The sequence below is a fragment of the Lethenteron reissneri genome, chromosome 49, assembly GCF_015708825.2.
Source record: "Lethenteron reissneri isolate LAM-NWPU_2019-01 chromosome 49, ASM1570882v1, whole genome shotgun sequence".
NCBI classification, from domain to species: domain Eukaryota; kingdom Metazoa; phylum Chordata; class Hyperoartia; order Petromyzontiformes; family Petromyzontidae; genus Lethenteron; species Lethenteron reissneri.
The window spans coordinates 7,128,476-7,156,367 of NC_083827.1; the positions used below are offsets into that span (position 1 = coordinate 7,128,476).

Genomic DNA, 27,892 nt, shown 5'->3' on the forward strand with positions numbered 1-27,892 from the left:
CACCACCACGACCCCCACCCACCACCACTACCGCCCACCAACGCCACAACCAACCACGTGCGTGTCAGCTCTCTCGCTCTCACACTGGGCTCCCTCCCCCGTGGGTCTATCCCCGACCTCCCTCCCTCCCCCGCTAACGCCTCTAAGTCCCTCTCCTTCACTCCCTCCCATCGCTCCCTCCATCCCTCGCTCCCTCCGTGCCTCGATCTCGTGTACCCTCTCCCTTCCTCTCCAACCCTTCTGATCTGGCTCACACTCTCTCTCTTGCCATCTCTACCTCACTCAATCCATTCCTCCCTCCATTTCTCCCTCCATCCCTTCTGCATCTGCCCCCCCCCCCCCCTTTCCAGCTACGAACTCATCCTCCTGCTCCCTCCTTCCCCATCCCTTCTGCTCTCGCTCACTCTCTCTTTCCATCCCTCCCTCCCTCCATCGATCTCTCCCTCAATCCATCCACCCTTCATTTTGTCCAAATCTCCCATCCTCAATTTATCTCTCCATCCCTTCTGCCCCCCTCCCTCCCCATCCCTTCTGCTCTCGCTCCCTTCCCATCCCTCCCTCCATCCACCCCCTTCCCCCCCCGTTACTTCAACCCTCCCATTCTCCATCCATCCCTCCCTCCATCCCTTTCGGCACCCCCCACCCCCCTTACTCTCTACCCCCCTCCCTCCACCCCCCCCCCCTTTACTTCAACTCTCCCATTCTCCATCCATCCATCCCTCCCTCCATCCCTTTCTGCACCCCCCACCCCTCCTTACTCTCTACCCCCCTCCCTCCACCCATCCACCCCTCCTCCCGTTACTTCAACTCTACCATTCCTTCATCCATCCCTCCCTCCCTCCATCCCTTTCTGCACCCCCCCCCCCCCCCTTACTCTCTACCCCCCCACCCCCCGTTACTTCAACTCTCCCATTCTCCATCCATCCCTCCCTCCATCCCTTTCTGCACCCCCCCCCCTTACTCTCTACCCCCCCACCCCCCGTTACTTCAACTCTCCCATTCTCCATCCATCCCTCCCTCCATCCCTTTCTGCACCCCCCACCCCCCTTACTCTCTACCCCTCTCCCTCCCTCCCACCGCTACCCCCCACGATGGCGCATGCCGTCCCCCATTGGCCAGGTGCGTGCCGGGCGCGAGCTCTGATTGGCCGCCAGGGTCTGTGCGGCGCTAAGTTATCAGGGGCCGATGTGGAGCGGAGCGCAGAGTGACTGTGTGTGTGTGGCCGCACGCATCTCGGCCGCCTTTGTCTCTCCCTGCTCGGTTCTTGTCCTCGTAAGCGGCGGCTACATCTGTCTCTCACTCTGTCAATCTCGCTGGCTGGCTGAGCTGAGCTGTCTCCGTCTGAGCTCCGTCGAGGGGTCTAATCAGTGGGCTGTGAGTCTCCTCTGCGTGTGAGTCTCTGCGTGCGCGCGCGTGTGTGTGCGCGCAACGATGCGAGGTGCGACTCAGCCTGACGCATGACACGTGCGCTCCGAGTTGGTGGACGCGAGTTTGCCGTGCCTGCCGGAGCCCTTTGGGTGAGTGTCTGCCTCCGAGCGTGCCCTTCTGTGTGCACGCGCGCGTACGTGTGCGTTCGACTGTCTTAGCGCGTGCGTTGTGTGTGCATGTGCGTACGCGTAAGTGTGTGTGTGAGCCCTTCTGAGTGTGCGTGCGTGAGTGAGTGCCCCATCCGTGTGGCTCTGTAAATACATTTCTGTGTGTCTGTCTGCGTGTGCGTACAGCGATTTGTCTGCGTGTTCGTGTGTCTGTCATAATCGGGTTTGCGGATTAACTTCCGTGTGTGTGGGTGCTAAAATTGTTTAAATCCTACTCCCAAAGCCCAATTCTCCTTACTCTCTCTTTACGCATCCCCTCTCTCTCTATCAATACGTACATCCCGTCTCTCCCTTCGCTCCCTCCTCAGCTCTCTCTCCGTCTCTCCGTCTCACGATTCTTGCTCCGTCTCGCCTGGGCGCGCGTCTCCGTTGCAATTACGATACCGCTCGCGTGCATATTCTGTACATATATAATGTATAATTAAATATACATTTAGGATTGTTTCAATATATGCACACACGTGTGTGTGTGTGTTTTAGACAAACCCAGGTTATAATTACAGCAACGGATATATACCTTTCGTAGTATTATTCATTGGTAGTATTACTTGTTTAACCAATAATCGTGAGCGGAGATAAGTCCGCCGATTAGTTAAGATTAGATAGGCTGAGATATTATTCTAGAGAGAGAGAGACACACACACAAGACCTCACCACGGATTCGCAACGGCTTGTGGAGGGAGGTGAGGAAGACATATTAGTCGGAAGATTCGAAGACACGGACAGCATCAGGCTTGGAGGAGGTGAGCGTGTGGGTGAGGTTGTGAGCGTGTGTGAGTGTGTAGGTAAGCGGCTGGGTTGGTGAGTGTGTGGGTGAGCGTGTGGGGTGAGTTGTGAGCGTGAGTGAGTGTGAAGGTGAGCGGGTGGGTTGGTGAGTGTGTTGGTGAGCGTGTGGGGTGAGGTTGTGAGCATGTGGGTGAGCGTGTGAGTGTGGTTGTGAGCGTGTGTGACTGTGGATAAGTGAGCGGGTGGGTTTCTGAGCGTGTGTGAGTGTGTGGGTGAGCGCGTGTTAAGGCTATACGGGGGTGATTTTGTCTTTGAATGAGCCGGTGGGTTGGTGAGCGGCTGAGTGAACGAGCGAGCGAGCTGGTCGGTGATTGAGTGGGGGTGCAGTAATGTGAGTGAGAGAGTGACCGGGTGGGTGAGTGAGTGAGATGATGAGCGGGTGTGTTTGAGTGAGTGAGTGAGCGGGTGAGCGAGTAAATGTGCGGGCGAGCGTGCAAGCAAGCCGGTTGATGGATGGGTGAGTGAGCGAGCGTTCAAGAGGGCCGGGTAGGTGAGCGAATGGGCGAGTGAGAGGGTGAGAGCGACAGCGCGAGATGGGTGAGTGAGGAATTGGGTGAGCAGGTGAGTGAGTGGGACTTTCGCGAACCAATTCCGTATCGCTTATCAGGTATGCAAATCGCTCATGAATCTATGTGTCTCGTCTGTGTGTGTGTGTGTCGCATGTGTGTGTGTGTGTGTCTGTGGGGAGCAGTAGTGTAGCGGTTCGATTATTTCAACCAGTCCTGGGCATCCGCTAGGTCGACTCAGCCTTCAAAACTAGTAGCTGGTGCGGTGTGTAAAACATCGCCAGAAAGGAAGGCAAAGGCGGCCGGGCCGGGCGTGGTGCTGGCCAACCACCCGCTCGTGTAGTGTGCGGCATTACATCTGTGCTCGCTGACGGCACTTGCCACAATAGGCTGCTAAAGGCTATAGGGAATCTGCGTCTTGTTGGGTGTCTGTATACAGTATATGTATACGTGTGTGGATGAGCGGTGGCGCAGTGGTTAGCGCACCGCGCAACGATCTCGCGCGACACGAATTCGATTCCCCCTCGGCGACAGCGAATATCCGGACCGGTACCTCGGCTTCTCCTAGGTCGGCTCAGACTTAAATGAGTTGTGTGTCTGGTGCCGTTTGTATAAATCATCAGCTCCTGGGGAGACAAATACAGCCTGGCGCGGTGCGAGTAGCATGCCATTTGCCAGCCTTAATAGGTGCTCGCTAACTGCACTTGCCCCAAGTAGTCCCGTAGACGCTGACACGCGGGGATCTTTGCCTTTGGCTGTGAACTAGTTTGCTGGCGGAACCGCTCGCTGGTGAGTCGCACCTCATCGAGGCGGGGATTCATCGTCACGTGTTCATTGTATGTATCTACAGTGTGTGTGTGTTGAACTTCTTTCACACCGTGCGTAGCCAACCGTGATGACTTCTGTGGGGGGGAGATACATGCTGCTGATGATGATGTTGATGCCACTAAGCGCGCGAATGCTGCTGATGACGATGTTGATGGTACTGCCTTGTCTGATGTTGCTACCGCTGTTGCTGCTGCTGCTGATGATGGAGATGCTGCAGCTGATGATGATGCTTCTTCTGATGCCGCTGCTGCTGATTCTATTGCATTATCCGATAATGATGCTACTACTGTTACTACTGCTGATGCTGTCTTTGCTGCTGATGAAGATGATGGAGATGCAGCAGTTGATGATGATGCTGCAGCTGATGATGATGCTGCTGTTGATGATGCTTCTTCTGATGCTGCTGCTGCTGATGATTCTATTGCATTATCCGATAATGATGCTACTACTGTTACTACTGCTGATGCTACCTCTGCTGCTGCTGCTGCTGATGATGGTGGAGATGCAGCAGCTGATGATGATGCTGCTGCTGATGATGCTTCTTCTGATGCTGCTGCTGATGATGATGTACTTGCTGCTATTCGAGGAACTGCTGATAATGGTCCCACTTTATCGGTGCTGCTGATGACGACGCTTCGATTGATGATGATCCTGTTGATGCTGCTGATGATGATGATGCTCCTGTTGATGCTGCTAATGATGATGATGCTCCTGTTGATGCTGCTGCTGCTGATGATGATGATGCCACCAATGCACTTGCTGCTGCTGTTGCTGATGATGATGCTGTTTTGTTCACGATAATGCTAAGTGCTGCTGCTGATGATCATTATTATTATTACCAATCGCTTTCACCTTTCTAGCGAGCAAATGATTCACTTGAGTGACGAGAGAGCGTTGGGTTAGGGCCGAGTCGATGGGGTAGTTTCAATTGGGTCGTAACACGCTTCACGCGCCCGATGATCACTAACCACGTACGAAACTCCCGTAAGGACAACGCCGCTCCAACATGAGAGCTTACCCAATTGAAACAGACTCAACACCTCCACCAATCAATCACCACTTAGAAACATAAATATTTAAACGACGACGTTTCGGGCGATGCCCCTTCTTCACAACACATACAGAGACCAGAGAGGAATAGTTATAGAGCAGAGAGAGAAAGTTCGTCTGCCAGGATGCGATGTTCACCTCGGTCAAACGTTGTGACCCTAACTACAGCCGGCGCGCAAATGGCACCGCTCCTGCGAATGACCCCACGGGCTCTTTAACGGCCAAGGTGAGCGAAGCGGGCATCGCGTGCACGCGTTGTCACGGCAATGCGACACGCGCAGTAATGCACCAGGGCGACCGCTTTGGTTCGAACCGCGAATCTCTGCAATGGTGGCTATGAGATGTTAACTACCTCGCCTGGCTATGTAGGAGGTCGTGTGTTCTATCCCGACCCCGACGATGCCTGCTGCTTTATATTTGGAGTCTGCATCTCTCTCCTCGTGGCGAGATGTTAACTACCTCGCCTGGCTATGCAGGAGGTCGTGGCTTTGAACCCGACGCTGGCGATGCCTGCTGCTATATATTTGGAGTTTGCGTGTCTCTCTCTCTCTACTCGTGGTCGCGTGGATTTTTCTCCAGGCCCTCAGGGTTGACTCCACCACATTTACAATGAGCATCGCACGTTCAGAGTATTGGGCCGACGTACATTTTCGCCACGATGATGAAGCCCGCCGGGGTTGAACCATCATTCGTGACGGCCAAAGAGGAGCCACGTGACTCAGTGGGGCCTTACACCTGGGGAAATTAAAATAGAAAATTGTAACAAAAAAAATGATTTGAAGCAAGATGAAACGGTCGGCTAAATTAATCACTGGAGGCGAGATCCATGTCACCACCAAAACAAGGGCCAATTCCCGACACGCGGCGAAGTGGTTAGATCGCTGTGTCGTCGAACCCCCGCCACCACCCGACACAGCCAATTAGGAAGGGGGCTGTCAGCTGAACAAAACGTGACAGTTAGTGATGCAATCTCGGCCCCCAAAATGCAAACTTCATTGTGGATAACATTGTTCGCGAAAATACTCCGTGATAAAATTGCAGAGAAGTTTCCCGGGGTCATGGGCGTGGGGATGGGAAGGTCACGGGTCGGGCGGGGGAGGGGTCACGGGTAGGGGGGGGGGGTCACGGGTCAGGGGGGGGGGGTGGGGTCACGAAGAAGACAGGATGAGAGCGCCCTCCCCTGGTTTGTCGCTTGCAGTGAGACGCGACTCCGCGCGACAGCTCCCGCAGCTGCCGGAAGGTGGCGTCGGTCACGGCGACAATTTGATCGCTGACGTCTGTCACCGGTCGGGTGGAATGGGGGAGCGGTAGCGTAGCGGTTAGCGCGCTGCGCTACCAACACGGCCATCGATTCTCGCTCGCGGCCACCGCAGAGTGGCGATTATCTACACCGGATAATGTGGGTGTGGGTGGGTGGGGAGGCCGTGGACGTCCCCTGAGCCTCTAACACTGGCTGTCGCCTGACGAGGTTGGTTGTAATCACCGGCGAAACGTCGTGCTCGAATTGTGAAAGTCGTCGTGGATTTACTCTCCGGCACACCGGTGTTGCTGTACTAGTAACGAGCTGGGGAGATTCGCTACGTGATAAACATTGCTTATTGAATGCGTCGGATGGCGGTGGATTTTTACGACGCATTTATATATTTTAAAAAAGCCCCTCTATTACGGATCAAATACAGGACGTGCCCGGTGCATTGTGTAAACATCGCCACTGGGTAGACAAAGGCGGCCGGGCGCGATGACGACCATCCCACCCTCTGCCGGCTTTCACAGCTGCTACTCGCTAGCCGCACTTGACCCCAAAGTCTGTTAAGGCCATACGGGGGTGAATCCTTGACTTGTCTGCGTGGCTGTGTGTCTTCGTGCTTGCGTGTGTCTGTGTGCGTAGCTCTGTTGTCCGTGCGTGTAGCTGACGGTGGGTTTGGCTGCGGCTACGATCAGCAGTGCCACGTGTGGTGGTGGGGTGAAGCGTGGGTACCCCAAACTCTCGCGAGATGCCTGCGCAACGTGGACGAGTAGAAGTAACTTCATCGAGAGGGTGTCTGTAGCGCAGCCTCGAGTGGAGGCACTTTTACCGGCATTGAGATTGAGGTGGAGATGGGATGACGTTGATGACGCAACCTTTACTCGTCGCAATTTGAAGGCCGAAACTTGGGAGACTTACTCACAATTATGGCCATCGCCTGACGAAGCCGCTTGCGATCAGCAGCGAAACGTCGTACTCGGATTGTGAATGTTGCCAGTGTATACTCTCCGACACAAACCGTTGTGCCGAATCGGGAACCACATTTATTTTTTTTGCACGTTCTGTTTACGCGACAAACCTCCCTAATTGGCTGTGTCGGCTTGGTGGCGGGTTTAACGACACATTTATTATGAGAGGTAGCAGAGATAGAAGAGAGAGAGAGAGAGAGTGGGTGAGGATTGAGCGCAGAGAGAGATAGAGAGAGACAAGATAGAGAGGAGGGAGGAGAGCGATAGAGGGAGAGACATTGTGTGAAGTCTTTAGCGTGCGCCGCGTAGCTTCACACGAAATGCCACCCCCACTACCACCCCCCACCACCACCCCCCTGGGGGCTTCCATTCCTCCGTGGCCCTCGCTATTTCCATCTCCCCCGTCTCGGCCCGCGCCGTGTCTCGTCACACGGAGCCACGGGAGGCCACCGGAGGAGCAACGGGGAGTCATCTCCCGCTCCGCCCCCCCCCCCCCCCTCGTTCATCAGCCGCCACGTACGTTCAGTCACGTGGTGTCTCGCAGTCGCGGAGGTCACTCATTGGCCACTGAACCGGTTTTGTTGTTGTTATTGTTGTTGTGTTGGGTGGGGGAACTTAGAGCGCCAGCTAATTGTATCTTATGTTTTATTCACGTAGCGCCTTTATCCAAGGCACTCTGCAAGGGTTATGAGTGGTACAACGAGGTCGGCTAAAGGTGATACGGTGCAGAGGGATGGGTATGGGCAGGGAGGTTTAGAGGGAACGGGAATTACGGTGGGTGAGCTCGGGATGGAGGGAAGGATGGGGCCAGGGAGAAAGCGGCGGTGGTGGTGGGGGTCTTGAGGATGGAGCGTAATCTCGACAGGGAGCGTCACGTGGAGGGGAAGTTCATATGCCGAACTTCTTTCGCACCGTACGTAGCCAACCGTGCCCATCGGAGGCGCGCGGGAGAGGGACAAAGAAACTGAACGCAGCAACAAGAAGTCTAAAAAAAAGTCGATATTGATTTAAAAGTGCCATCGCTCCGAGTGGCTTCCTAATAATCGATTGCGGGTGACGAGGGTAGCTCGATCTGTAAGAACTTCTTTTGTGCCGGTACCGACTTAAAAATAAATTCTGAAGTAAGATGTAAGTTGCTCACCCTGGAGCTACCGATGCTTCGATACTTTGCATTCATTGCCTTTGTGACCGTTCGCCTTGGTTTTTTTTTGCGTCGTCCGCTGGTCTAACAGCGGCAGCGAGACGCGGTCGCGAAGAAGATGCCTGTTTCTGGGTGGGGTCAATCGGTGTCAAAGACGACGGGTGGAGCGTCTCATCAGAGCACGTCTGTCTGCATGCTTTGCCTCGCACATAGGCGCGTGTGTCTTTGTGTGTGTGTCTGTGTGTGTGTCTGTGTGTGCGCGTGTCTATGTGGGGAGCGGTAGTGTAGCGGTTAGCGCCCCGCGCTACCAACCCGGCGACCCGGGTTCGATTCCCGCTCACGGCAAACGTCGGTGACGATTATCTGAACCGGTTCTGGGCCTCCCCTAGGTCGACTCAGCCTCAAGTGAGTACCTGGTGCGGTGTCTAAACATCGTCACTGGGGAGGCAAAGGCGGCCGGGCGTGGTGTCGGCCACCCACCGCCTTGCGTGCCGTGCCGGCCTTCGTAGGTGCTCGCGAACAGCACTTGTCCCAACAGTCTGTTAAGGCTATACGGGGGATCTTTGTCTTTGTCTATACGGTGACAGTGTGGCTCGCTTCGCAAGTCTTACAGGGTCGCGGTTCGAATCCCAGCGGCCGCCCTGGTCGAAATTGTTGCGTGGCGTTTGACCTACCCGGCGCTGCCCCCCCCCCCCCCCCGAAACGCGAAAGATTTATCACATTCGGAGACATCAAGTCAAGTTTAGATTTCTCTTGGGGGGGGGACATACGCAACGCGAAAAGAGGAGACTGAATATTTTTTTATAAATGAATGTTCGTATTGACGTGGACGATGATCGGAGCGGCGAAGAGGCCCCTGGGGAGAGAGCGAGTTGAGTTCCCCCCCTCACCCCCTCCCCCCTCCCCCCCTCCCCCCCTCCCCCCCCCTCCCCCCTCCCCCCGCCGCGAGCGATGAGAGTGACTGGGGATTGCGACTGCGAGGCGCTTCTGATGGCGAGTTGCTGAGTGGAGATCGTGGGGAGAGCTGAGCGCAGGGAAGGCCACGTCTCTGATAACGGCTCAGAGAGAGAGAAACACACTGGCATTGCCCATAGACTAGCATTGCCCATAGACTAGCATTGCCCATAGACTAGCATTGCCCATAGACTAACATTGCCCATAGACTAACATAGCCCATACACTAACATTGCCCATAGACTAACATTGCCCATAGACTAACATTGCCCATACACTAACATTGCCCATAGACTAACACTGCCCATAGACTAACATTGCCCATAGACTAGCATTGCCCATAGACTAGCATTGCCCATAGACTAGCATTGCCCATAGACTAGCATTGCCCATAGACTAGCATTGCCCATAGACTAGCATTGCCCATAGACTAACATTGCCCATAGACTAACATTGCCCATAGACTAACACTGCCCATAGACTAACACTGCCCATAGACTAACATTGCCCATAGACTAACATTGCTCATAGACTAACATTGCATTTAGACTAACATTACCCATAGACTAACATTGCCCATAGACTAACATTGCCAATAGACTACAATTGCCCATAGACTAACATTGCCCATAGACTAACATTGCCCATAGACTAACATTGCTCATAGACTAACATTGCATTTAGACTAACATTACCCATAGACTAACATTGCCCATAGACTAACATTGCCAATAGACTACCATTGCCCATAGACTAACACTGCCCATAGACTAACATTGCCCATAGACTAACATTGCCCATAGACTAACATTGCCCATCGACTAACATTGCCCATAGACTAACATTGCTCATAGACTAACATTGCCTCTTGAGTTACAAGTTGTTGAGTAAATATCGCGTCTTTGAGGAAGGACGTCACAGACTGTCGGGGCAAGTGCTGTTAGCGAGCACCTACGAAGGCCGGCACGGCACAAGACTTGGTGGGTAGCCAGCACCACGCCCGGCCGCCTTTGTCTCCCCAGTGGCGATGTTTTACACACCGCGCGAGGTACTCAATTTGAGGCTGAGTCGACCTAGGGGAGGAGGCCCAAGACCGGTTCAGATAAACGTCACTGGCGTCGGTGGTGGCCGTGAGCGGGAATCGAACTCGGGTGGCCGGGTTCATAGCGCGGCGTGCTAACCACTGCACCACCGCTCCCGACAACACACACACACTCTCTCTTTCTCATACACACACGCGCGCTCTCTCTCTCTGCCTCTCACACATCTTCTTACACTCGTGGTTTGCTCTCTCTCTTCTCTCTCTCTGTCTTCTGTGGCCCTCTGGGCTCCAGGCCTCGTGACGGCCACGCGGCCACTCGGCTTACAGAGCGACCATTCTATTCGTATGCGCGCCGCAGTGCGCGTGTGTGTGTGGGAGATAGAGATAGAGAGTGTGTGTGTGACGGAGAGTGTGTGTGTGTGTGGGAGATAGAGATAGAGGGTGTGTGTGTGACGGAGGGTGTGTGTGTGTGTGTGGGAGATAGAGATAGAGGGTGTGTGTGTGACGGAGGGTGTGTGTGTGTGTGTGGGAGATAGAGATAGAGGGTGTGTGTGTGACGGAGGGTGTGTGTGTGTGTGTGGGAGATAGAGATAGAGGGTGTGTGTGTGACGGAGGGTGTGTGTGTGTGTGGGAGATAGAGATAGAGGGTGTGTGTGTGACGGAGGGTGTGTGTGTGTGTGGGAGATAGAGATAGAGGGTGTGTGTGTGACGGAGGAGTGTGTGTGTGTGTGGGAGATAGAGATAGAGGGTGTGTGTGTGACGGAGGGTGTGTGTGTGTGTGTGGGAGATAGAGATAGAGGGTGTGTGTGTGACGGAGGGTGTGTGTGTGTGTGTGGGAGATAGAGATAGAGGGTGTGTGTGTGACGGAGGGTGTGTGTGTGTGTGTGGGAGATAGAGATAGAGAGTGTGTGTGTGACGGAGGGTGTGTGTGTGTGTGTGGGAGATAGAGATAGAGGGTGTGTGTGTGACGGAGGGTGTGTGTGTGTGTGTGGGAGATAGAGATAGAGGGTGTGTGTGTGACGGAGGGTGTGTGTGTGTGTGTGGGAGATAGAGATAGAGAGTGTGTGTGTGACGGAGGGTGTGTGTGTGTGTGTGGGAGATAGAGATAGAGGGTGTGTGTGTGACGGAGGGTGTGTGTGTGTGTGTGGGAGATAGAGATAGAGGGTGTGTGTGTGACGGAGGGTGTGTGTGTGTGTGTGGGAGATAGAGATAGAGGGTGTGTGTGTGACGGAGGGTGTGTGTGTGTGTGTGGGAGATAGAGATAGAGAGTGTGTGTGTGACGGAGGGTGTGTGTGTGTGTGTGGGAGATAGAGATAGAGAGTGTGTGTGTGACGGAGGGTGTGTGTGTGTGTGTGGGAGATAGAGATAGAGGGTGTGTGTGTGACGGAGGGTGTGTGTGTGTGTGTGGGAGATAGAGATAGAGGGTGTGTGTGTGACGGAGGGTGTGTGTGTGTGTGTGGGAGATAGAGATAGAGGGTGTGTGTGTGACGGAGGGTGTGTGTGTGTGTGTGTGGGAGATAGAGATAGAGGGTGTGTGTGTGACGGAGGGTGTGTGTGTGCTCGAGGGAGGGTGTGTCTGTGTGTGTGTCAGAGAAAGCGTGTGTGTGTGTGGGAGATAGAGATAGAGAGTGTGTGTGACGGAGGGTGTGTGTGCGAGAGGGAGGGTGTGTCTGTGTGTGTTGAAGATAGAAAGAGATTGAGTGTGTTTGAGAGAGGGTGTGTATGGGATACTTCCCATACATATATTTTTTTGTCTTTGTATGGGAAGCCTTCATAGGTGCTCGCTAACAGCACTTGCCCCAATAGTCTGGTACAGGCTATGCGGGGGATCTTTGTCTTTGTATGGGAAGCGGTAGTGTAGCAGTTAGTGCACTGCGCTACGACGTCTGGCGACCCGGGTTCGATTCCCGCTCACGGCCAACACCAGTGACGATTATCTCAACCGGTCCTGAGCCTCTCCTAGGTCGACTCAGGCTCAAATGAGTATTTGGTGCGGTGTGTAAGTAGGTGGCTTCGTGTCGTGTTGAGATAGTGTCTGGGTGAGCATATCATTAAGTCGCTGCCTTAGTGAGAGATTGGGTGAGTGGGCTGCTGAGTTTCTGGTACGTAACTTAGTGTATGACTGGGTGAGTGAGCGATCCGGTTAGCTGGGTGAGTGAGTGGTTTTGGGTGGGTGGCTGAGTGAGTGACTTTGTGAACGGGTGGTTACGTGGTTGAGTGAGTGAGTGTCCTGATGAGTGAGTGACTGGGTTAAAATGCGGCCGAGTGGCTCTGCACAGGGGTGAGAGTGAATGGGTGCGATCTGTGTTGGTGTGATTGAGTGATGGATTGAGTCACTGGGTTAGTGCGTTAGCGAGCGAGCGCGCGCGCGAGCCAGTGAGTGACCCAGCGAGTGAGTGACTATACCGCTCGAGTGGTTGGTGAGGAATCGTGAATGCCTGATCTGGTGAGCGTGCAAGGTGAGTGCGAGCATAGGAATAGCAGAGGGCATTCCAGGTGCTGGAGCTGATAAGGGTCTTCATCCCCCGCACACCCCCTCAGCCCCTCCCCCCGCCACCCCCCCTCCGCCCCCACCCAAATCCGTCATTCCCATCACACTGAGTGGTTTTCGTGGTTCTATACATAGGCCAGTTAAGGCTGCTTACGAACCGCGTTACGTGGGGCTGAGCGCGTTGTTGCGCGCGGTGATTAGCGGCGTTGTGCTCGCCGCTCACGGCCAATGGCGACTCGTAGCGAATTGTTGAATGGATTCCGCGGGGGGGGGTTGGGAGGTACGGGGGGGGGGGGGTAGTGGGTGGTGGGGGTGCCTCGCTTTACTTCGTGCGGGGCCGACTCAAGATGCCAGTGATGAGTCTCATTCGCAAGAGTGACCTGGGCGTGTGCGTGCTTGCATGTGAGTATGTGGGGAGCGGTAGTGTAGTAGTGGTTAGCGCACTGCGCTATGAAACCCGGCAGATCCGATTTTCAATTCCCGCTCACGGGCCGAGAACGGTGGCGAATGTTCGGACCGGTCCTGGGCCTCCTTTAGATTGACTCGGCCACAAACATCAGCACCGGGGAGACCTGGTGCGGCCGGAGTTGTGGTGCTGGCCACACCACCCGGTCTCGCGTGCGCCGTGCCTTGCCTCCAATAGGCGCTCGCTAACCGCGCTTGTGTGTGGCAGGGACGCTGAGGTCAGGTGATCGGCTTCTTGAGCGTGGAGTTGCGCTTAACCGCTGCGCCACCGCTCCGTCACCCATTTAATTGTTTCGTCGCTATAAATAACCGCACGGTGAGAGCCGGGACAACTGTTTGAACGCGGTTGAGGCTCCGTGGTTTCAAGAGGACAGGGGGGAGGGAGAGGAGGGAGGTGGTTGGGGGTGAAGGGAGATGAGAGAGGGAAGAGAGAGACCCAAGGTGGGGCGAGAGAGAGATGAATGGGGTAGAGTGTGGGGAGAGCGGTGAGAGATTCGTAGAGAAGCGGTATTCACCGCGCCCGTATTAAAATCATACATTTTCAGCGTGAATCGTCGCTGGGCTGGGAGTTCAATTACGGCCAGTACCGGTCCTGGACCGCCTCTTAGGTCGACTCAGCCTCAAATGGAGTACCTGGGGTGGTGTGTATTCAGCATCGCCTCTAGGGAGACACAAAGCGGACGGATGTGGTGCTGGTCACCCACTTCCCCTGGTGTGCTGCTCGTTTACATCACTTGCCCGCGGAAAAAAAACCTGTTAAGGCTATACGGGGTATCTTTGCCTTTGTGTGTGCGTGTTTGTCCACGTGATGCACAGAGCATGGATTCAAATTAAGATAAATGTTTTGTTTGCGTAGTTCGTGTGTGTGTGTATCCCACGTAGCGTCGGGGACGTTGATATTAAAATGGATCTTGTGTATGTGCGGGCGTGTACCTAGGTCGACTCACCCTATAATGAGTGCCTGGTGCGATGTGTAAACATCGCCACGAGGGAGACAAAGGCGGCCGGGCGTGGTGCTGGCCACCCACCCAAATCGTGTGCCGTTCCGGCCTTCACAGGTGCTGCTCGCTAACAGCACTTGCCCCAAAACAACTTGTTAAAGGCTATACGGGGGATATTTGTCTTTTTAGTTTTTACTTTGTATATGCGTATCGCTGAGCGTTGGTGTGTGTATGTAAGTGTATGTGTGGGGGAGTGGTAGTGTAGTGGTTTGCGCACATCACTACCAACCTGGTCTCATTGTGTGTAAGGATCTGCATGGGAATCCATGAGTCTTCATGTCTGTCAATGTTGGCTGGCCAGAATCCATAAACTCACCATTCGTGATCGCCGCTGTTTAATCACGACACTGTGAGTCTCTATGTGACTCCACAGGCGTCTCTGTGAGTCTACGTTTCCCTCTGATTGGGCTGAGACCATCAAATCGCCACGCTTGACAACCAACTGATTAACCACAGCTGGCTTGACTGACGCCCGAATCGGAACCCGGGTTCTCAGCAGCGGCGGCTCAGCGCTGTGAGCCTCTGAGTGACCGGGAGAGTCTTCATGGAGTCACTTTTTTCATATTAAGCCACTCCGATTTGTTCAAAGGTGACCGGCTGTGTACATTGATACGTGTCTAAGATACGCGATGCAATCGTGAGATTGATGCAATTTATGTTTGCATGTCAAGAGTCCCTCGAGACTCGTAGAGTCATTTGAGCCAAGTGCCCTCTCTCTCTCACCTTCTCACTGGGGTCTAACCCTCTCCAGCCAGCACCCCCCCCTCCCTCTTACCCAGGGTCACCACCAACCCCGCCCCTCGCCTACACTCTTCCCACCCCTCACTGTCCCCTGAGCTCCCGTGGGTGCTGAGCATTGAGATTAAATAGGTATTTGGGGGATATAGAGATACACATGCAAAGACAAATAATCCCCGTGTCGCCTTTTTCAAAGGTTTGGGGAAAGTGCTGTTCGTAGTTGCATATAAAGGCCGGCACGGCGCACGAGGGGGTGGGTGACCAGAACAACGCCCGGCCGCCTTTGTCTCCCCAGCGACGATATTTACGCATCGCACCAGGTACTCATTTGAGGCTGAGTTGAACTAGGGGAGGGCCCAGGACCGGTTCAGATCATTGTCGCCGGTGTTGGTCGTGAGCGGGAATCGAACTCGGGTCGGTTGGGGCAAGTGCTGTTAGCGAGCAGCACCTATGAAGGCCGGAACGGTACACGAGGGGGTGGGTGGCCACCACAGACCTGCCACACACATTCTCACACACACACACTCTCTGTCAGCACACACACATACTCACTCGCGCGCGCTCTGTCACACACACAAAAAGTAATCTCTTATCTCAGACCGACCTCGTCACCTATACGCGCGCACATCCCCCACGATATTGACCTCCGCCCATTGACTTGGCCATCCCTGCTGTGACTAGCCCCCCCCACCCCCCCGCCCTGTGTCCGCCCGCGGATTCTGCCCGCAACACGCAGCCAAAAATTAATACCGCTCGCGATAAACCGCGATCGATGACAATTGGAACGCACACACACGCACGCACACACGCACACACACGCACACGCACACACGCACGCACACACACACGTACACACACACACACGCACACACGCACACACGCACACACACACGCACACACGCACACGCACGCACACACACACGTACACACACACGCACGCACACACACACACACGCACGCGCGCGCTCGCTCGCGCGAAATAACCTGACGATTTACCTCTTACCCATATCCGTGTCTCCGCGTAAACTATATATAGAGACAGTGTGCACACAACAATGTTTTACACATCCCATCAGACGAACCGCCTTGTGGGAGTGCGTTATTTCAGCAGCGGTGGCTTTACAACGCGATCGAAACTCGGCACCAGTTTCGACATTGAGTGTCTCAGGGGTGTGTGTGTGGGGGGGGGGGGGTGAGTAATCAGCACCACGCGAAGTCGCCTTTGTCTCCCCAATGGCGATGCCTACACATCGCGCCGTGTTCTCACGTAAAGCTGAGTCGACTAAGGACTAAGGGATGTGGAAGACCGATTCAGATAATCGCGAGTGGGAATCGAACTCTGGTCGCTGGGTACAAAGACAAAGATCCCCCGTATAGCCTGAACTGTGAGCAAGCCGCTATGAAAGTCGGCACGGCACACGAAGGGGTGGGTGGCCAGCACCACCCCCGGCCGCCTTTGTCTCCCTCTTGGTGACATTAACGCATCGCACCAAGTACTCATTTGAGGCTGAGTCGACCTAGGGCATGCCCAGAACCGGTTAAGATAATCGTCACTGGTGTAGGCCGTGAGCTGACATCGAACTCGCCCGCCGAGATCCGTAGCGCGGCGGAGCGCTAACCGCTACACTACCGCCCCTCACACGCACGTACAAAGATCCCCTGTATAGCCTTAACAGACTGTAGGGGCAAGTGCTGTTAGCGAGCACCTATAAAGGCCGGAACGGTACACGAGGGCGTGGGTGAGCCAGCATCACGCCCGACCGCCTTTGTCTCCCCAGTGGCGATGTTTACACACCACACCAGGTACTCATTTGAGGCTGAGTCGACCTAGGGGAGGCCCAGGACCGGTTCAGATAATCGTCACTGGTGTTGGCCGTGAGCGGAAATCGAACCCGGGTCGCTAGGTTCATAGCGCAGCGCGCTAACCGCTACACTATCGCTCCCCACGCACGTACGGACACACACGCACGTGAGTGCAAAGGCAGCCACTCTTGCACACGTGAGGGACAGCGCTGTCCATGGTTCTGATCGCACGCGGCGTGAATACGGCAGACGCACAACACGTGCGCATTCGTAACACACGGAGCACATGCAAACACGCCGTATGCAAACAGCAAGACAAAGAGCCCCCCACCACCCCCTTCCTCTCGTGTAGCATTAACAGACTGCTGGGACGAGTGCTGTCATAGCGAGTAGCACCCGAGTTAAGGCCGGCACCGCGCACCAGGTACTCATTTGAGGCTGAGCCGACCTAGGGGAGGCATAGGACCTGTTCAGATAATCCTCACTGATCTTGGCCGTGAGCGGGAATCAAACTCGGGTCGCCGGGTTCGTATCGCAGCGCGCTAACCGCTACACTACCGCACCCCACACACACACACAGACACACACACAGACACACAGACACACACACACAGACACACACAGACACCCACACAGACAACAACAACAACCGCCATTCGCCACTGAGTGCGGTGACGTTACCACGACGCTTGTGCCAGGCCATGTGCACAGACACACACACAGACACACACAGACACACACAGACACACACATAGACACACACACAGACACACACACACATACACACACAGAAACCCACACAAACACACACACAGACACATAAACACACACAAACACCCACACAGACACACACAGACCATAACCCTCTCCTCTTGAAATCCCCACGATTCGCGGTCACGACTACCCCTAGTCCCCACCACACCCCTACGCCTCACCACTACCCCTCACCATCCGTACTCCTCACCATACCCCCATCACACCTCTACCCCTCACTACTACGCACCCCAAGCCTTCACCACACCTCTACCCTTCACCACCCCAAACCCTCACCCCTCGCCCCACCACTCTTCAATCTCTCCCTCCGTCTCTCCTTAACTCCATCAGTCCCCCTCTGCACCCCCTCCCCTTCCTCCCTCTCTACTCACCTCCTCCACTCACCCCCCTCCCTCATCCTCATCGTGCACTCTCCCAACACCCTCTCGCATACTCCCTCCACCTCCCCCCATCACTCCCCCCATCACTCTCCCTTCAATCCCCCTTCAGCCCCCTCCCCTCCCCCTCTCTCCGTGAGGTCTCCCACCTCCCCTGCACGCATCTCCATGGACTTAATCAATCACCTGCTTCCAACGAGGGGGCAGAGCAAGAGATGGGGGTGGGGGAGGTGAAGGGGGTGCGAGGGGCGGGGTTGTGGGGGATAAAGTGGGTTTTGAGGTCACCTGTCACTCGCTGAAGTAGCCCCGCCCTTCCTTACGAACACGTGTGCACACAGACACACACACAAAGACAAAGACAAAGATCCCCCCGTATAGCCTTAACAGACTGTAGGGGCAAGTGCTGTTAGCGAGCACCTATGAAGGCCGGCACGGCACACGAGCGGATAGGTAGCTAACACCACGCTCGGCCGCCTTTGTCTCCTCAGTAGCGATGTTTACATACCACACCAGCTGCTCATTTGTGGCTGAGTCGACCTAGGGTAGGCCCAAGACCGGTTCTGGTAATCATCACTGGTGTTGGCCGTGAGCGGGAATCGAGCTCGAGTCGCCGGATTTGCAGCGCAGCATAGCGATAACCACTACACTACTACTTCCCACCACATAGACACACACACATACACACACGCACGCGTACAATTGCACACAGAAACAAAGATTCCCCCCGTATTAGCCTAGGACAGATTTTGGGGCAAATGCTAGGGATGCTCAGCACCAGTATCACTGATGTTGGCCTTGGCGCAGTCCGCTAACCGCTGCGCCTCTGCTCCCTGCTCTCGCACGAGACAAAGATCCCCCGTGTAGCCTTAACAGACTGTTGGGGCAAGTGCTGTTAGCAAGCACCTATGAAGACCGGAACGGCACGCGCAGAGATGGGTGGCAGCACCACGCCCGGCCGCCTTTGTCTCCCTTGGGGCGATGTTTACACGTCGCACCAGGTACTCACTTGAGGCTGAGTCGACCTAGGGGAGGCCCAGGACCAGTACAGATAATCGCCACTGGTGTTAATGGTCGGTGAGCGCGAATCGAATCGGGACCTATGCTACCACACCCACAACACCACCCATACACACATACACGCACACACGGATAAGGTCACACACTCACACAATTGCACACACACACACACAATGAGACATTCACAACAGCACACACACGCATACATCACACCACACACACACATCAAACGCGGGCACACACAGGCACCACCGCCCTTCAGTAATTCATCATTGTGTTCCTCTGCACAGATATCCCACAGAACCTCGTGCCAGTGCGTGAGTGTGCGTGCGTGCGATATCGCCTCCCTAGTGGCCGGTGAGCAAAAAAAAACGCTTAAGCGAGCTGCACTCACCCTCGTACAAATCGGTGAGCTACAGAGACCGCGACTCACCCTCATAGAGATCTGTAAGCTACAGAGACCTCCACTCACTCTCATAGAGGTCTGTGAGCTACAGAGACCTACACTCATCCTCATAGAGATCTGTGAGGTACAGAGACTTCCACTCACACTCATAGAGATCTGTCAGCTACAGAGACCTCCACTCACCCTCATAGAGATCTGTGAGCTACAGAGACCTCGACTCACCCTCATAGAGATCTGTGAGCTACAGAGACCTCGACTCACCCTCATAGAGATCTGTGAGCTACAGAGACCTCCACTCATCCTCATAGAGATCTGTAAGTTAAAGAGACCTCGACTCACCCTCTAGAGTTCTGTGAGCTACAGAGACCTCCACTCACCCTCATAGAGATCTGTAAGTTAAAGAGACCTCGACTCACCCTCATAGAGATATGTGAGCAACAGAGACCTCCACTCACCCTCATAGAGACCTGTGAGCTACAGAGACCTCCACTCACTCTCACAGAGATCTGTGAGCTACAGAGACCTCCACTCACTCTCATAGAGACATGTGAGCAACAGAGGCCTCCACTCACTCTCATAGAGACATGTGAGCTACAGAGACCTCCACTCACTCTCATAGAGACCTGTGGGCTACAGAGACCTCCACTGACTCTCATAGCGACCTGTGGGTTACAGAGACCTCCACTCAATCTGATAGAGACCTGTGAGCTACAGAGACCTCCACTCACCCTCATAGAGACCTGTGAGCTACAGAGACCTCCACTCACTCTCATAGAGACCTATGAGCTACAGAGACATCCACTCACTCTCATAGAGATCTGTGAGCTACAGAGACCTCCACTCACTCTCATAGAGACCTGTGAGCTACAGAGACCTCCACTCACTCTCATAGAGATCTGTGAGCTACAGAGACCGCCACTCAGTCTCATAGAGACCTGTGAGCTACAGAGACCTCCACTCACTCGCATAGAGACCTGTGAGCTACAGAGACCTCCACTCACCCTCATAGAGACCTGTGAGCTACAGAGACCTCCACTCACTCTCTTAGAGATCTGTGAGCTACAGAGACCGCCACTCAGTCTCATAGAGACCTGTGAGCTACAGAGACCTCCACTCACTCTCATAGAGACCTGTGAGCTACAGGGATCTCCACTCACTCTCATAGAGATCTGTGAGCTACAGAGACCTCCACTCACTCTCACAGAGACCTGTGAGCTACAGAGATCTCCACTCACCCTCATAGAGACCTGTGAGCTACAGAGACCTCCACTTAGTCTCATAGAGATCTGTGAGCTACAGAGACCTCCACTCACTCTCATAGAGATATGTGAGCTACAGAGACCTCCACTCAGTCTCATAGAGATCTGTTAGCTACAGAGACCTCCACTCACCCACATAGAGACCTGTGAGCTACAGAGACCTCCTCTCAGTCTCATAGAGATCTGTGAGCTACAGAGACCTCCACTCACTCTCATAGAGACATGTGAGCTACGGAGACCTCCACTCACTCTCATACAGATCTGTGAGCTACGGAGACCTCCACTCACTCTCATAGAGACCTGTGAGCCACAGAGACCTCCACTCACTCTCATAGAGACCTGTGAGCTACAGAGACCTCCACTCACTCTCATAGAGACCTGTGAGCCACAGAGACCTCCACTCACTCTCATAGAGACCTGTGAGCTACAGAGACCTCCACTCACTCTCATAGAGACCTGTGAGCTACAGAGACCTCCACTCACCTTCATAGAGACCTGTGAGCTACAGAGACCTCCACTCACTCTCTTAGAGATCTGTGAGCTACAGAGACCGCCACTCAGTCTCATAGAGACCTGTGAGCTACAGAGACCTCCACTCACTCTCATAGAGACCTGTGAGCTACAGGGACCTCCACTCACTCTCATAGAGATCTGTGAGCTACAGAGACCTCCACTCACTCTCATAGAGATCTGTGAGCTACAGAGACCTCCACTCACTCTCATAGAGACCTGTGAGCTACAGAGATCTCCACTCACCCTCATAGAGACATGTGAGCTACAGAGACCTCCACTCAGTCTCATAGAGATCTGTGAGCTACAGAGACCTCCACTCACTCTCATAGAGATCTGTGAGCTACAGAGACCTCCACTCAGTCTCATAGAGATCTGTTAGCTACAGAGACCTCCACTCACCCACATAGAGACCTGTGAGCTACAGAGACCTCCACTCAGTCTCATAGAGATCTGTGAGCTACAGAGACCTCCGCTCACTCTCATAGAGACATGTGAGCTACGGAGACCTCCACTCAGTCTCATACAGATCTGTGAGCTACGGAGACCTCCACTCACTCTCATAGAGATCTGTGAGCTACAGAGACCTCCACTCACTCTCATAGAGACCTGTGAGCTACAGAGACCTCCACTCACTCTCATAGAGACCTGTGAGCTACAGAGACCTCCACTCACCCTCATAGAGACCTGTGAGCTACAGAAACCTCCACTCACCCTCATAGAGACCTGTGAGCTACAGAGACATCCACTCAGTCTCATAGAGATCTGTGAGCTACAGAGACCTCCACTCACTCTCATAGAGACATGTGAGCTACAGAGACCTCCACTCACTCTCATACAGATATGTGAGCTACGGAGACCTCCACTCACTCTCATAGAGACCTGTGAGCTACAGAGACCTCCACTCACTCTCATAGAGACCTGTGAGCTACAGAGACCTCCACTCACTCTCATAGAGACATGTGAGCTACAGAGACCTCCACTCACTCTCATAGAGACATGTGAGCTACAGAGACCTCCACTCACTCTCATAGAGACCTGTGAGCTACAGAGACCTCCACTCACTCTCATAGAGACATGTGAGCTACGGAGACCTCCACTCACTCTCATAGAGATCTGTCAGCTACAGCCACCTCGATTCACCACTTATAGCAGACGTTCACGGTTCGAATTTACCGGCCGCCCTGGTTATCACTGCAGTGGGCATTCTCCATCAAACGTCAACAATTGAAAGATTCTACCATAAAATACCCAGCGCACAACCCTCCTCAAAAAGAGTCGTGAGACTTGAGTGATGCTGATGAAGCTTAATGATGATAACAAAAAAAAGATGATCACTTAACGCCACTTGCCCCCCAAAAAAGTCAGTTAATGAGGGGGTCTTTGTCTGGTGTGGTGCAGTTGGGATCGGTAGAGCAGCGGTTCACCCACTGCACTCGGCAGCCGGCGACCAGAGTTCCAAGTCGCGCTCACGACTAATAACAGTGACGCATATCTGAGCCTGTCGTTAGCCTCCTCTAGGTCGACTCAGCCTTAAAAATATAGGCAGCTGGTGCCGTGCGTAAACATCATCACGCGAGGTGACATAGGCGAACCGGGTGTGGTGATGCTGGCCACCCACCCGCCCGCCGTGTCGGCCTTAATAGGTGCTCGCTAACAGCACTTGCCCCGACAGTCTCTTAGAGGCTTTTACAGGTGGAGGGGCGGGGGTGTAGCGGGAGACCTGTGTCTTCGTACGTGTCCGCTATAATGAGTCAATGATTCATGCGTCTTAGTGAATCTCTCCCGGGTGCAACACGCGCACAGGAGTAGACACGTGTTTTGTGTTGTGTGTGTGCGCGCCTTGTGGTTTTGTAGTTTGTAACTGTTGTGGCATTACTGCTGCTGTTGTTGTTGTTCGGAGACAGATAGGAGAGCGAGCAGAGAGAGAGAGAGCTGATGCGCCAGTGTTCTCCCCGCAGCTTCTGTTGTTGTGATTTGCACTCATTTCCCTATCGCAGACAGACAATTGGAGTTGGCGTTTTTTTTTCTCGTTTCGTTCGCGATGGCTTCTGTTTCGACTAATGTTATTGCGCATCCGTGTACCGCCCGACATCCTTATGTTCATACCGTTGTTGTTGTTGTTGGGGAATTGTGCCATGTGATGTAACAACGCCCCGAGACTTGCGTTAGTCGCGTGAGTGCGGCGCGAGTTTTTTGGGTGGCTGAGTGAGTGCCCGCGTGAGCGAGCGCCTCGCGGGGCGAGACGTGTTGTGTCCGTGGGGTGGACTGATGTGTGGGATGGACCGATACGTGTGGTGGACAGATATTTTGGGTGGATTGATACGTGTGGTGGACTCATTTACGACTTGGACTAATATGTGAGCCGGCATGATGTATCGGGAGTCGAACTCGGGTGGCCAGGTTCGTAGTGCGTTGCGCTAACTGCTGCACTACCACACACACACAAACCGACTGTACACAAAGGGAACAAAATAATTGAATTACGTTCGTTTTAAATTTCGTATCTGACAACGCTCAGGGCTGGTGATGAACGTGTAATATTGTACAAGGGTTGGCGTGTGTGTGCGTGAGTATGGGGAGCGGTGGCGCAGTGGTTAGCGCACCACCGCGCTCTCGGCCAATAACAACTCAGCCTAAAAATGAGTACCCGGTGCGGTGTGAAGTTAACATCATCACTGGGGAGACAAAGGCGGTCGGGTGTGGTTCTAGCCACCCACTCCTTCGTGTGCCGTTCCGGCCTTCAGTATTGCGATGGGTTACGACATCACTTAAGGCTGAGTCGACCTGAGTGAGGCCCAGAGCGAGTATCGGACATCACTCGCACCGGAAAACCTCATCGGATCGCCGTAGTTAGTAGCGTAGTGCGCTAACCGTTGTGCCACCGCTCCGCACACAAACACAAAGACACTCCATCACTCTACTCGTACAAAACTCCCCCGTTTAGCCTTCGACTGTTAGCGAACACCGATGAAGGCTGTCACTGTGGCATACGATGTCACGGACCGTCCGCCTTTGTCTCCCGAGTGGCGATGATTTACACACCGCACCAGATAGCCACTTGAGGCCGAGCCGACCTAGGGGGAGCCCCAGGACCGGTTCGGATGATGCGTCCCCGGCGTTGGCGGCCGTGAGCGGGAATCGAACTCGGGTTCGGCGGATTCGTAGCGCGTAACGCGCTCACCGCTGCGCCACCGCTCCCCTCACTCACACACGCGCGCGCACGTAGACACCACATCACAAGACGCTGCATGGCCAGAGAATGCATTGTTGCTGCTTCATGACCTTTTAGTGAGGTTGTGGTGGAGGCAGGGCGAGTGGGGGGAGGCGGAGGAGCGGGGGGGGGGGCGGTGAAGAGAGAGAGTTCGTCCTAATGAACTCCCTGTTCGGCGGCGTTATTGCTGTTATCGTTGTCGAGACAATGGGCCCGCTAAATGGGCAACAGATGAGGCGGTAAGATGATGTTAAATGTGGTGGTCGTCTGGTGGTGGAGTGGTGATGGTGGTGGTGGGGAGCGGTGGTGTAGCGGGCAGCGCCCTCCATTACTAACCCGGCGACCCGAGTTCGATTCCCGCTCACGGCCAGTATCGGTGACGATTATCTGAACCGGTCCTAGGCCTCCTCCCCTAGGTCGACTCGGCCTCAAATGAGTACCCGGTGCGACGTGTAATCATCGCCACAGGCGGGACAAAGGCGGCCGGGCGTGGTGCTTGCCACCCATCCCCTCGTGTGCTGTTCCGGCCTTCATAGGTGCTCGCTAACAGCACTTGCCCCAACAGTCTGTTCAGGCTATATGGGGGATCGTTGTCTTTGTCTTTGGAGTGATGGTGGTGGCTGGAGCGGTGGCGCAATGGTTAGCGCAACGCGCTAGGAACCCTGCTGCTTCCAGAGTTGTATCTCCAGCCACCGAGTGTGTTGATTTTCTGATGACGATGATGATGGATAGTATGCTGATGATGCTGATGATGCTGATGATGATTGTATGGTGATAACGCGTGGCGGTAGTAGCAGGTTATCCCTGTTTATCATCATCGGTGCGATGATGATGATGGTGGTGATTCTGGGCGATAGCGCTGCTGTTGATGATGACGATGATGATGCAAGTGATGCTGCTGCTGATGATGCGGCTGAGGCAGCTGTTGATGATGACGATACTAGTGATGCTGCTGCTGATGATGCTGCTGCTGATGATGCTAGTCATGCTGCTGCTGCTGATGATGATGATAGTGATGCTGCTGATGATGATGATAATGCTGCTGATGATGCTGCTGCTGCTGATGATGCTAGTGATGATGCTGCTGATGATTATGATGATGCTGATGATGATGCTAGTGATAGTGCTGCTGCTGATGATAATGATGATGCTAGTGATGCTGCTGATCATGATACTGCTGCTGATGATGCTAGTGATGCTGCTGCTGATGATGCTAGTGATGCTGCTGCTGATGATGATTATGATACTAGTGATGCTGCTGCTGATGATGATTATGATACTAGTGATGCTGCTGCTGATGCTGCTGATGATGCTGCTGCCGAAGATGCTGGTGATGATGCTGGTGGTGCTGATGATGCTGCTGCTGATGATGATGCTGCTGCGGCTGCTGCTGATGATAATGCCAGTGATGCTGATGATGACGAGTAGTGGCAGACACCGTTTATCTGTTCGCGTCTCCGTCGCCTCGAGGCGCCGCAACAAACTCCGCGCGGAGGAGCGGAGCGGCGCATGCGCCCATGGCTCGTGACACGAGGCGCACAGACAAAGGTGGCCCGTGTAGCCTCGGACATGCTGTCGGGCGAGGGGGGGGGCAAGTGCTGCGGCGTTGTTACGTACGCGGGGTCTGTTCTGCTGTGTGGACGCTGAAGGGTTTCTATGCGAGTCTATGGGTTACTGTGGGTCTCTCTAGCTTTGTAAATACCCTGGGTTTTTGTGTCAATTTGTGGAACTCTATGGATGTCTATGGGTCTCTCTATGCGAGTCTATGGGTTTCTGTGGGTCTCTTGCTTTTGTAAATACCGTGGGTCTTTGTGTCAGTGTCTGGAACTCTGTGGATGTCTCTGGGTCTCTCTATGCGAGTCTATGGGTTTCTGTGGGTGTCTCTAGCTTTGTAAATACCCTGGGTTTTTGTGTATCTAGAATTCTGTAGATGTCTATGGGTCTCTCTCTCTCTGTGAGTCTATGGGTTTCTGTGGAAGCTGGACAATTATACCCAGGCCCTCCAGAACAGAACAGAGGCAACGTAAATGTGGACTTTTGCAAGGAGGATGCTACACATTTCACGGGCACAAGATGAGTGACGTAATTATGTCATGGATATCGGCAGTGTAACACAGCCAGCAACACAAACGAGCGAATGATGAGACGAAGAAGCCAGTGTTGGATTCATTGGACGTGCGCAATGATGAGAGCACGAGAGACGGAATGTGGTGGATGTTGTATTGACGTGGGGCGATTATAGGAGCGGCAAAGAGGCCCCCGGGGGGAGAGAGCGAGTTGAGTTCCCTCCCCCCCTCCCCCCCTCACCCCTCCCCCCCTCCCCTCCTCCCCCCTCGCCGCGAGCGATGAGAGTGACTGGGGATTGCGACTGCGAGGCGCTTCTGATGGCGAGTTGCTGAGTGGAGATCGTGGGGAGAGCTGAGCGCAGGGAAGGCCACGTCTCTGATAACGACACGGCTCAGAGAGAGGGAAATACACTGACATTGCCCATAGACTAACATTGCCCATAGACTAACATTGCCCATAGACTAACATTGCCCATAGACTAACATTGCCCATAGACTAACATTGCCCATAAACTAGCATTGCCCATAGACTAGAATTGCCCATAGACTAACACTGCCCATAGACTAACACTGCCCATAGACTAACATTGCCCATAGACTAGCATTGCCCATAGACTAACATTGCCCATAGACTAACATTGCCCATAGACTAACATTGCCCATAAACTAGCATTGCCCATAGACTAACATTGCCCATAGACTAACATTGCCCATAGACTAACACTGCCCATAGACTAACATTGCCCATAGACTAACATTGCCCATAGACTAACATTGCCCATAGACTAACATTGCCCATAGACTAACACTGCCCATAGACTAACATTGCCCATAGACTAACATTGCCCATAGACTAACACTGCCCATAGACTAACATTGCCCATAGACTAACATTGCCCATAGACTAACATTGCCCATAGACTAACATTGCCCATAAACTAGCATTGCCCATAGACTAGAATTGCCCATAGACTAACACTGCCCATAGACTAACACTGCCCATAGACTAACACTGCCCATAGACTAACATTGCCCATAGACTAGCATTGCCCATAGACTAGCATTGCCCATAGACTAACATTGCCCATAGGCTAACACTGCCCATAGACTAACACTGCCCATAGACTAACACTGCCCATAGACTAACACTGCCCATAGACTAACATTGCCCATAGACTAGCATTGCCCATAGACTAGCATTGCCCATAGACTAACATTGCCCATAGACTAACACTGCCCATAGACTAGCATTGCCCATAGACAAACATTGCCCATAGACTAGCATTGCCCATAGACTAGCATTTCCCATAGACTAACATTGCCCATAGACTAGCATTGCCCATAGACTAGCATTGCCCATAGACTAGCATTGCCCATAGACTAACATTGCCCATAGACTAACACTGCCCATAGACTAGCATTGCCCATAGACAAACATTGCCCATAGACTAGCATTGCCCATAGACTAGCATTTCCCATAGACTAACATTGCCCATAGACTAGCATTGCCCATAGGCTAACAAAGGGTGCTCTAATTTCTACCGTGCACCCTCTCCATGCTGTTATAAGAGTAATGTTATAAGTGTAATGTTATGAGAGTAATCTTCGTGTTATTTTGTCTGCGCGGAGGGAGGTTGTGGAAGCCGCGTCTGTTG

At 53.8% G+C, this 27,892-nt stretch overlaps 1 protein-coding gene across 1 annotated transcript in view; it reads left to right on the top strand.

The window, feature by feature from the left end:
- Positions 1-1,202: 1,202 nt before the first annotated feature.
- The window catches only part of LOC133354865 (cadherin-7-like), a 71,491-nt gene continuing 44,801 nt past the window's right edge, over positions 1,203-27,892 (top strand). Inside the window, 1 exon segment of the mRNA XM_061572017.1 lies at positions 1,203-2,338. The gene's annotated coding sequence lies outside the window, so the exon portion shown is untranslated.